The sequence below is a fragment of the Protopterus annectens genome, chromosome 2.part0, assembly GCF_019279795.1.
Source record: "Protopterus annectens isolate FY-2018-M chromosome 2.part0, PAN1.0, whole genome shotgun sequence".
In the NCBI taxonomy this organism is placed as follows: domain Eukaryota; kingdom Metazoa; phylum Chordata; order Ceratodontiformes; family Protopteridae; genus Protopterus; species Protopterus annectens.
The window spans coordinates 759,739,740-759,750,409 of record NC_056728.1 but is presented as its reverse complement, the minus strand read 5'-3'; positions in this window follow the sequence as shown (position 1 = coordinate 759,750,409).

Here is a 10,670-nt window from a genome sequence, read left to right as displayed (position 1 = left end):
TTGATGTAAATAGATACACCTCTACCTCCTGTCTGTGTAGTAGCTGGTCTAAATGCGCGGAGTGGAAGGCATTCTAACCTTGCACTATTGGTGTGCTCTCCTTGGCTTTAAACCATGTGTCAGTGAACCCACAGACATCAGCATTCTCTAGGGTGGAAAGAGCTTCTAGGGAGTGGAGTTTTTTGTTTAGACTCTTAGCACTGAACAGTAATACCTTTAGATTTTCTTAGTTTTGATTTGCTATGTTGGAAATACTTTCAGTCTGGCATTGCCTAAAAAAGGCACTATGGGGAAATACAATGTTTTAGCTAATGCCTAGAAGCCTAGAAAGTCTAGAGAGGAGAGGTGCAGACCATCCCTAGCAAAGCATCGTGGTCTGTTGGCCATCTCCTTCTAAGCTGAGAAATACTGCACCCCCTTAGAATAACACCAGAAATTAGGCCAATTATTAAAGTCAGTCATCTTTTGTTCATACTGTGGCATCATCCTAGGAGAAGGTAAAATGCTGCTTAATGCTAGGCTCATACCAGCCTGAGACACATATTCCAAGATCTCCATTATGTCTCTCTTCATATAGTTTAGAGAGGTACATCTCAGGTCATTTACTCTCACATGGACTATTACTGGGTCATACTTTTACTTGTGATCCAGTGACCTGAGTGTGTGCATAATGTGGTGGATCATAGCACCTGATAAGCAACTGACCGTGACTTTCTCCTTACTCAGGCTGGTGAGAGGGACATCAGTGTGTCTCACGATGGAGTCTCCAAGGACCAGGATGTTGGATTGTCTGGTGGCTTGCCTTATGGGCTTAGAGGAAGAGGCTCCAAGAGATGTGTCTCTATGTGTTGATGCGTGTGTTGTTTTGAAAGAGTGCATTTGGGGCTGCTGAGGGTATTTGTTATGTGTACTTCGTCTAGGAGGTCTTTGTGGTTTAAAAAGGTTACATTTAAGTGTCTCAGCATACATGGGTCTATATGTCTGCTTTGAATTGTCTGTGATGGGTGCAACATATATACTACTGACAACCTTATTGACATCAGGAGTACTTTTATGTGAGAACTTTGCCTCCAGTGACATTGTGTAAATACATCTCTCACATATCATATTAGTTTGTTTGAGAATTAACTGGTTGTCAGTAAATGTGAGGCAATTTCTACATTGCCTCAGGATGCTCATATCATTTTAATTTATCATTTTGATAATGGTATTCCTAAAAGAAAGTTCCTCTAAAGGGGAATCAGGGGAGAGAGAAAATCCTATTCCCAGAAAGCCAGAGGGGAGTGGATTTATTTGAAGAACATGCTAAAGAATCTTCATCAGAATCCTGGTTCTCCTCCTCAGAGGAAGATTCTCTATGCCTTTTAAGAGGATTAGAAGAATAAGGAAGAGCAGCAGTAGTTGAAGTCTGAGAAAACTAAGGGGGATTCACAGGCATGAGAGTTTTTAACAGTCCTTGAGTACAGTCTTGACATTCCTTTTGGGGGCCCCTCAGTACTGGAGTAGGAGAGAAATGCTTAGTTTTTGGTTTTCTTTGCTGGGATGGAAAAAGAAGTTATGTACTCACCATAACATTCCATGTTTGTAGCCCATCTCGCCCTTCATTCTTACATATGGGTTCAGAGCCGATCCTCGGCTCCGACTCGGACGATTACAAAGCTCGAAGTCTCTCAGATGGCTCGTGGCAAGGTAGGTATCCCATAGTGCACTAGTAAAAATCCCCAGATCTTGTTTGTTGCTATCTAAAAAAGTATTTCCACAAGGAACAACAAAGATGAAAGGTCTCCAACCTACAGAAGATAAATACTATCTTGTCTCCAGATTCTCCAAGGATACATGGACGGGGTAGGTGGGTGGGTTTGTAGGAATGAAGGGGGAGATGGACTACAAACATGGAACGTTATGGTGAGTACATAACTTCTTTATATTCTGTAGTCCTATTTCGCCTTCATTCTTACATATGGGACAACGTCCCTAGCAGCTTTTCCTCGAGTGGCTCACGGGAACATACTCCTAAGAACCATGGAATCAAAGGAGGCTCTACCCCTTGAGGCCAAATCCAATTTGTAATCAGTAATAAAGGTATGAGGGGGTAGCCCAAGTTGCTGCTGCACATATACTGTCAATTGGGACTCTGGCTTGAAAAGCAGCAGATGTGGATACAGATCTGGTAGAATGAGCCTTAATTTTACAAGGGAGTTCCTTGCCATTGGAAAAGTAAATAAACGAAATCCAATTTGAAATCCAATTAGATAATGTAATCTTAGACACTGGCATATCTTTTCTTGTCAGAAAAAGATACAAACAATTGGTCTGATCTTCTAAACTCCTTGGTTCTATGTATATAGAACCTTAACTGTCTGTGAACATCAAGCTGATGAAACATATTCTGCACTGCTTGAATGATTAGGAAAGAAGACTGGCAGTTCAATAGTTTGATTCAAATTAGATTGAGAGCAAACCTTGGGGATGAAGGACGGATTTGTATGAATGGAAACTCTGTCTCTATGAAAGATCATGTAAGGAGGTTTGACTGACAATGCTTGTAACTCTGACACTCTTCTGGCAGATGTAACAGCTACTAGAAAAATGGTCTTCCATGAAAGGAACTTCAATTCACAAGTATGTGCGGGTTCAAAGGGTGGGGTAGTAAGTTTGGACAGAATGAAATTTAGATCCCAAGGAGACATAGGTTCCTGAAAGGAAGATCTCAGCAAAGTAGTGCCTTTTAGGAAAGATTTACACAATCTGTGAGCCATAAGATTAGGTTCATATTGCCCCAAATGAAAATTGGAGATCGCTGCCAATTGAACTTTGATTGTAGCAGCAGCTAATCCTTGATGAAAAAGTTCAGTTAGGAATTCTAACACCAAAGGAATGGAGGCTGTGTAAGGATATATGTTTTTTTTTTTTCCATTTGCTAGCGTATAATTTTCTCGTATAAGGCTTATGGGAAGACATGAGGATATGAGCAACTGCAGGTGAGAAATCATGAAGCCTGACTAGGGATGGAAGTGGAGCAGCCATGCTGTCAAGTTGAAAGTGTGGAGGCAGGGGTGGAAGGTGCCTGATGTGTGTCAGAAGGTCTGGTACTGGGTCCAGAGTCCATGGATTGTCCAGAAGGTGATGCCCGAGAAAGGGGAACCAAATCTGACGAGGACAGTAAGGAGTGATAAGAATCATTCTGCTTCCCAAGGTCTTTGCTTTCTGGATCACTTTTGATATCAGCAGAAAGGGAGGGAAGGCATAAAGAAGTGCCAGGGGCCATTGTGAACAAGTGCGTCTCGGTATCTCCCCTGGGGTGGGGGGCAAGGGAAAAGTAGCTGCTGCATTTGGCATTGATTGGACTGGCAAACAGATCACAGCAAAGCTGTCCCCATTTGCGGAAAATCTGTTCTGTGACTTTCTGATTCAGAGACCACTTGTGAGGCATCAAGATTGCCCTGCTGGGCTTGTCGGCTATCACATTGGTTGTCCCCGGGATATGCGTTGCAACTAGAAAGCGTTGGGAAGATATTGCCCACTGTCAAACACGAAGAGCCTCTCGACATAGGGGGTAGGATCTGGTTCCTCCTTGTTTGTTTATATACCGTACCACTGACATATTGTCTGACTGGATTGCTATCATCCCTAGAGGAAGAAAGTCGTGATGTGCTTGCAATGCTAGTAGCACTGCTCTCATCTCTAGGACACTGATATGCAAGTGAGCTTCTTGATCTTGCCATGTGCCTTGGACAGTCCTGCCTAGATAATAACCCCCCCATCTGGGAGGCATCCATGGTCACAGTAGCAACGGGTTGGCGAGGAATGAAAGGTTTTCCTATCGTTAGTTGATTGGTCCGAATCCACCAACGAAGGTCCTTTTTGCAAGATTCCGTTATCAAAATAGGATGAGACAGAGGCAGATGTTAAAGAGACCACTGGGAAAAGAGTAGCCATTGAAGGATTCTCATATGTAGTCTGACTAGTGGAACTAGAGTTATAGTAGAGGCCATGGTTCCTAAAAGTTTGAGCACTGTCTTGGCTTTGACTCTGTGTTGGGAAGTAGACTGTATATCTGTTGTCTCAAATTTTGTATTCTGTCTGCAGGAAGATGAGCCACCATGGCGACTGTGTCTCCTTCTGCACCTATAAAAGTCACATATTGAGAGGGCGACAAGGCAGACTTTTCCCAATTTATCGTAATCTCAAGCTAAGTGTAGAGTTGGATGGTTGAATTCCTGGCTTGTAGAAGTAGGTGCCTGGTGGTGGCAGTCAGGAGCCAGTCATCGAAGTACGGAAACATTTGGAATCCAAGCAGGGTTGCTACCTTTTCAGATGGCCAAAATTGACAATTGTGGTACAAACATCAGATTTTGCAGGCCAAAACATACCCACAGCCAGTACAAGGGACAGAACTTCACTTTTTTGCCTAAATAAAAGCTTATTATTGTAGCATTTTAGTTGCTTATTCTGTTTCTTATAACATTTAGGTGTTTCAGATGCAGAATAACTGTTTTATGCAACTATTACATAAAATATAGGAAATCATTTTGCCCTAATATTTCAGGACAGTTGCCATTCTTACAATATTTTTGCAGGACACAACTGCCCAAAGAGGGACTGTCCCTCACAAAGTGGGACAGGTGGTAACCCTAAATTCAAGACATCTCAAGTGAGCTGTCACTACCGCCATGCATTTGGTGGACACCCTGGGGGCTGTGGTGAGACCAAAGGGCAGAGCACGAAATTGGTAATGACTGGATCCCAGCTGGAAGCGCAAATGACTCCCAGCCGGAAGAGCAAATGACTCTTCGATGTTCTGTCCATTTTTATGTGGTAGTATGCATCTTGGAGGTCTATGGAGCACATCCAATTGTCTTTCCCTAACAGAGGGAGTATAGACTGCAGTGTTACCATTCGGAACTTGGACTTCTTCACTGATTCATTTAATTTGCTGAGCTCTAAAATGGGTCTCCAGTCCCCTGTTTGTTTTGGCACTAAAAAGAATCAGGAGTAGCCTCACATCAGGCTTTGTGCCCAGTGAATGGTGTACAGCAACAGTTATCCCACTCCACAAAGGGGGAGCCACCAATGATCCTGGGAACTATGGCCCTATTAGCCTGATGAGCCTGGTCTGCAAGGCCATGGAACGTATCATCATGGAACTCATAAACAAAGACATTGGTAACCTCCAAACTCTGGATCCCACCCAGTTCAGGTTTGTGAAAGGCAGATCATGCCTCCTGAACCTAATTGACTTCTTTGAGGCAGTCACCAAAGCTGTAGATGAGGGTAAGGTGGTTCACACAGCCTATCTTGACCTAGGCCAAGGCTTTCAACACCATCCCCCATTCTGGAATTATAGCTAAACTCACTAAACTAGGTATAAATCCCTTTGTCACAAGATGGGTTGCCAACTGGCTCACTGACAGAACCCACACTGTAAAAGTTGCACATTCTAAATCTGACCTCAAACCAGTGACAAGTGGAGTACTACAAGGTTCAGTCCTGGGACCTCTCCTGTTTGATATCTACTTCTCTGAAGTACAGGCTAACACTGAAGGTCTCTGTCTAACAAAGTTCACAATGACTGCAAACTAGGAATGATAGTCGAGACCCCCAAATGATGTGGAAATCCTACAGAAGGGCCTCGCTGAGACAGATGCCTGGTGTCAGAGCCATGGCCTCAAACTCAATGCCAAAAAGTGCATTGTCATCTACTTTGGTAAAAACTCTGTACCCATGAACTACTACATAGACAGCAGTCTATGTAACACCGAATGTGTGATAAGAGACCTTGGGACCCAGGTGGACAGTAGTTTGTCCTTTGATAGTCACATCGCCACAGTAGTCAGGAAGTCTTTCTACATGGCACACCTCATCATAAAAGGGTTCTCATCCAGGAAAAAAGAGGTCATTATTCCCCTCTACATGACACTCATTAGACCCATTATAGAGTACAACACCCCTTTTGGAATGTACCTCACAAGGCATCTGCAGGAGCTGGAAAGGCCACAGAAGTACCTCACAAAGAGGATTACTGGCCTCAAACAGATGTCCTACACTGACTTTCTCAAAAAACTCCAATTTTACTCTGTAGCATATCGCCTACTCCAAGGTGATCTCTGCCTAACATATAAAGCTATGTCAAACCCAGAGCTGTTGGACATGCTACACCTAAAGAAATCCCAATCCCTCCAAGCTACACGGTCTAGGGACCTAAACCTTATCATCACAATAAACAGGACATGCTGGAGGGATAGATTCCTGTCCCAGAGACTTCCCATACTCAGGAACAGGCTACCCATCTATGTCAAGCAAAGTTCTTCATTAGCACTCTTCAAGAAAAATCTTGATGAGTGGATGGGAAATAGGAAATACACCCCGGGGATCACTTCTGTGTCTCTGCTCAACAGTGGCACAGGTAAATAACTTTATTGGGTGGCATAAGCCAGGGAACCTTGTTGGCTAGGCTTACGTAGGTCCTCGGGCCAATAGTCTAGTACCTACCTATGAACCTATGAGTAGGTTCCGAATCCTATATGGTCTGTGGGGACGGTTTGGATGACTCTCTTTTAAAGCAACCTTTGAACTTCTATAGTTGCTTGATCCCTGTGATTGGGTGCAACATCTGCGATTTTCTTGGTGGTATGAGGTGGAAAAAAGAAGGGCATTGAGTATCCTCTGGAAATTATTCTTTGTACCCACTCGTCTTGGGTGATGTCATGCCAGGCTTCTGGATACAAAGATAGCGACCCCTGACTGGCTCCAGAGAAGCGCAGTTGGACCCCACTTCAGGAGCGCTGATAAGGTCATCCAAGAAAGGAATCGCTGTCACCCTGGTTTTGCAGACCCCCCCTGCCTCTAGGGTGACATCTACCATTACTTCCTCCTCCTCTGCCTCTGAAGGAGGAATCACCCTGTGCATCCGGGAAAAATCTCTGAGATTTCTTGAACCACATTTTCCCACCTCTCTGACCCTTAGGGTATGGTCTAGAAGGGATGGAAAAATGTACTCCCACGGCAGACAGAGTTTTCCCTTCCTGCTTGCACCTGACGAGTGTATCTTTTACCTTTGGTCCATACAGAGAGGAACCATCAAAGGGGGCATTGGTAAAAGTAAATTTGAAAAACTCCGCAAAGTTACATAAACACATCCAGGAGTGTCTCCTAAGGGATACCCCTGAACCTGCTGCCCTACTCGCTCCATCTGCTGCATAAGATATCAGCCTCATGGAGGAGTTAACAATGCAGTTTAAGTTGGACAACTGAGCAGTAACCTTTTCAGGGACTCCTTCAGCAAATGTACCTTGGAGAGTATCTCCTAGCTCCTTTAGGAGATCTCTTTGAAGCCTAGTAAAATGGGTGAGGTAATTCAGCGATCTGAGTGTAAACGCCGCTGAAGAGAAGATATGCTTCCCGTATCTATCCATCGTTCAAGACTCCTTGTTCGGTGGATGGAGAGATGAAGTCTCCACTAGTTCCTTCTTTGTGGCTGCCACCACGACCATGGCATCTACAGGCTCACCTCAAAAAGTCATTCTCTTTGGGGGCTGAAAGGAATTTGTTGGGCCTTCTGGGGACTGGTTCCATGGCATAAGGAGTTTCCCACACCTTTCGACTAACTAGGTCCAAGAGCTCATCAAAAGGTGGAGACACCCAATAGGCTGAAGGTTGAGACCTGAAAGCCTTCAGGTACACTGACTCCTCATCAGAAGGAGTGACAGTGGGTCAGCCGCCTTTCTGTTTCAAGATCTCCAGGATATCTACAAAGGAGATATCAGAGGATGACCTAGGGGACTCTTCTGACTCCTCGAGGTCAGTGTCAGAGGTGATGGACTCATCAGGGGAGTCTACATGCTTCCTCTTGCAAGTTCTCTTCTGAGGGGGCTCCTCAGAAGGGTATTCTGGGGAGGTCTCGGAAGACTGGGGGCCACCCAACGGGAGCTCCTGAGGCTGCGGATTTCTGATGCCAAGAGAGAGAAATGGTGCTGAGACTGAGGTCAGAGCTTGAGGGGGAAGAGCATTGGTACCCTTGTGCAGAGTTGAAGACCTAGACAGCGCGTTCTTCATCATCTCGAATACAGATCTCTCTGGCTCAGAGGATAGTCCTGGTTCTGAGGAAGGAGAAGTAGCCCTTGGCTCCAAAGTGATCGGCTCTGAGACAGATGTAGGATCCGAGCTCAGCCTAGCTGACGCACCAAGAGGTAGACCAAAGAAGTCCAGGTCCAAGCGTTCCTGTCAGGGCTGACTGGTGAGCTTCTGCTCCTAGACACTAAGGACGGCACCAAAGGTGTCGGAGCGAAACTCGGCTCCGAGACAGACTTGAGAGGTGCTGGAACCAAGGGTTCCACAACAAATGGCACCAATAGCTCTGGGTCTGAAGGACCAACATGGCTCGGAGGAGGAATAGCAGCAGGGAGTATGGCCTAAGACGGCTTCGGAACCGATTGAGTCAGAGCCGTCAATAAATTAGCGCCGATGACTTCAAGAGTCTAAGCACTACTCTCTCTATATCCTCTTCAAAAAGACTCTTGGAGGATCTGGAAGATAAGGTAGGTGACCTAGATCTCTGCAAAATGGGAGATCTGAGAGTTGGGGAAACCGGCAATAATTCTCCAGACCGGCTCTGAGGTAAATGTTCAGTAGTCAGCTCAAAAAAACTTGGGGCTGACACAGGAGTGTTGATATTGATAATCTCAACTGGCTCCAAGGACAGTGGAGCCAAAGAGGTTGAAAGTTTGTTCAGTTTTGAGATTTTCTGAGGAGGTCCAGATAAAATAGTTGGTGTAGGAGAATGTCTCTTGGCTGACTTGATCTTCTTTTTTTTGAAGGAGGTCTGGAATGCGAGGATGAAGAGCTGGCTAAATCCTCCTCAAAGGAAGGCATAAGGAGACCTTTCAGGATCAATTTGTTCTTCCTTTCCTGGAGAACTTGAGAACTGAAGAAGTGACAGAAAGAACATGTTTCCTGAAGATGTATGGCACCGAGACAGTAAACACGATTACTATGTCTGTCAGTTATTGACATTTTTTGAGAGCATTTGAGACACTTTTTAAAATCCAAAGGTTTATGATCCAAAGACTCCTTAGACATGTTTACACTAACACAAACATGAGGGAAAAGCAGAAAGAGAGGACAAGGTCCTCTAACTAAAACGGGCCTAGCCCTGCAAGAATCACTGCACACAAGGAAAAAACAAGAGAGGACTAGGTCCTCTAACTTAAATGGGCCTAGCCCTGCTCAAGAACAACACACAAAGATGAGCAAAAAACAGAGAACTAGGTCCTCTAACTTAAACAGGCCTAGCCCTGCTGAGGAAACAATACCAGAAAAGGTTAATAGAGGACTAGGTCCTCTAACTTAAATGGACCTAGCTGTAAACAGAGAAGAAGCTACCAAAAACTGCAAAGAATTCAACAACACGCTAACTACCAGCTAATAAGAATTAGTAAAAAACACTGCACACAGCTATCAATTATAGTTCTTCTTCTTCTTTCTGCTTTTCCCGGTTAGGGGTCACCACAGCGGATTACCTGTCCGCTCATGATTGGCAGTGGAGTTTTACGGTGTCGAGTTGCCAGCCCTGCGCCCAACCTTCCACAGAAGGCACACACACACACACACACACACACACACACACACACACACACACACACACACACACACACACACACACGCACACACACACCTAGGGCCAATTTGGAGTGTCCAATCCACCTACAGCATGTCTTTGGGATGTGGGAGGAAACCGGAGCACTCGGAGGAAACCCACGTGACCACAGGAAGGACATGCAGACTCCGCACATAAGGCACCCCAGCCGAGGATTGAACCAGAAAACCTCTTGCTGTGAGGCGATAATGCCAACCACTGCACAACCATGGCATCTATTATGGTTCTATTCTAATGAAAAAAAAATACAGTATTAGAATAGGTCCTAACCCAAACACGGACCTGCACTAAGATATGTAAATATAGCAAAAAATTAGCACACAAGAAAGGGACACCACTCAGGGAACAAAAAGGGCCTGAGGAAGCAATGGCCAACAAGTTTTCAATAACAACTTCACAAAATTTGAAAATCACACTATTTTCTATCTATAACAACTACGACTAAGCTATATAAACTAAGCTAATACTATTATGGCAAAAATATCACTATGAACAATAATAATGAAGATAAATCCAAGTTAGCCACAGCCAAGAAAGAGAGCACTTCTGAACTCATAGACGCGGCAAACGAGATCTGGGGATTCTTACTAGTGCACTATGGGATACCTACCTTGCCACGAGCCAATTGAGAGACTTTGAGCTTTGTAATCGGTCGAGTCAGAGTCGAGGATCGGCTCCAAACCCATATGCAAGAATGAAGGTGAGATAGGACTACAGAACATCTTTAATTATGGAAATGGTACATCCTCTCTGATAAGATTCTGAGGGATGGCCCTCCAGTCCCTTGGAAATAACCAGCCAAGTTTCCTCCAGCTTATCTGAAACAGATGTTGGATCGGCCCAGTGGACGTGTGAATGGCCTGCCACTTATTGGCTTCTGACAGGGACTTAAATGATAGTGGGGGGCTTGCATATGAATTGGATAGTCCAAGGTCTCATCACCAGACACAGCAGAGATGTCAGGTAAAGGCTAGACAGCTGAAGTCTCTGACTTAAGTTTATCAGACTTTTTTTC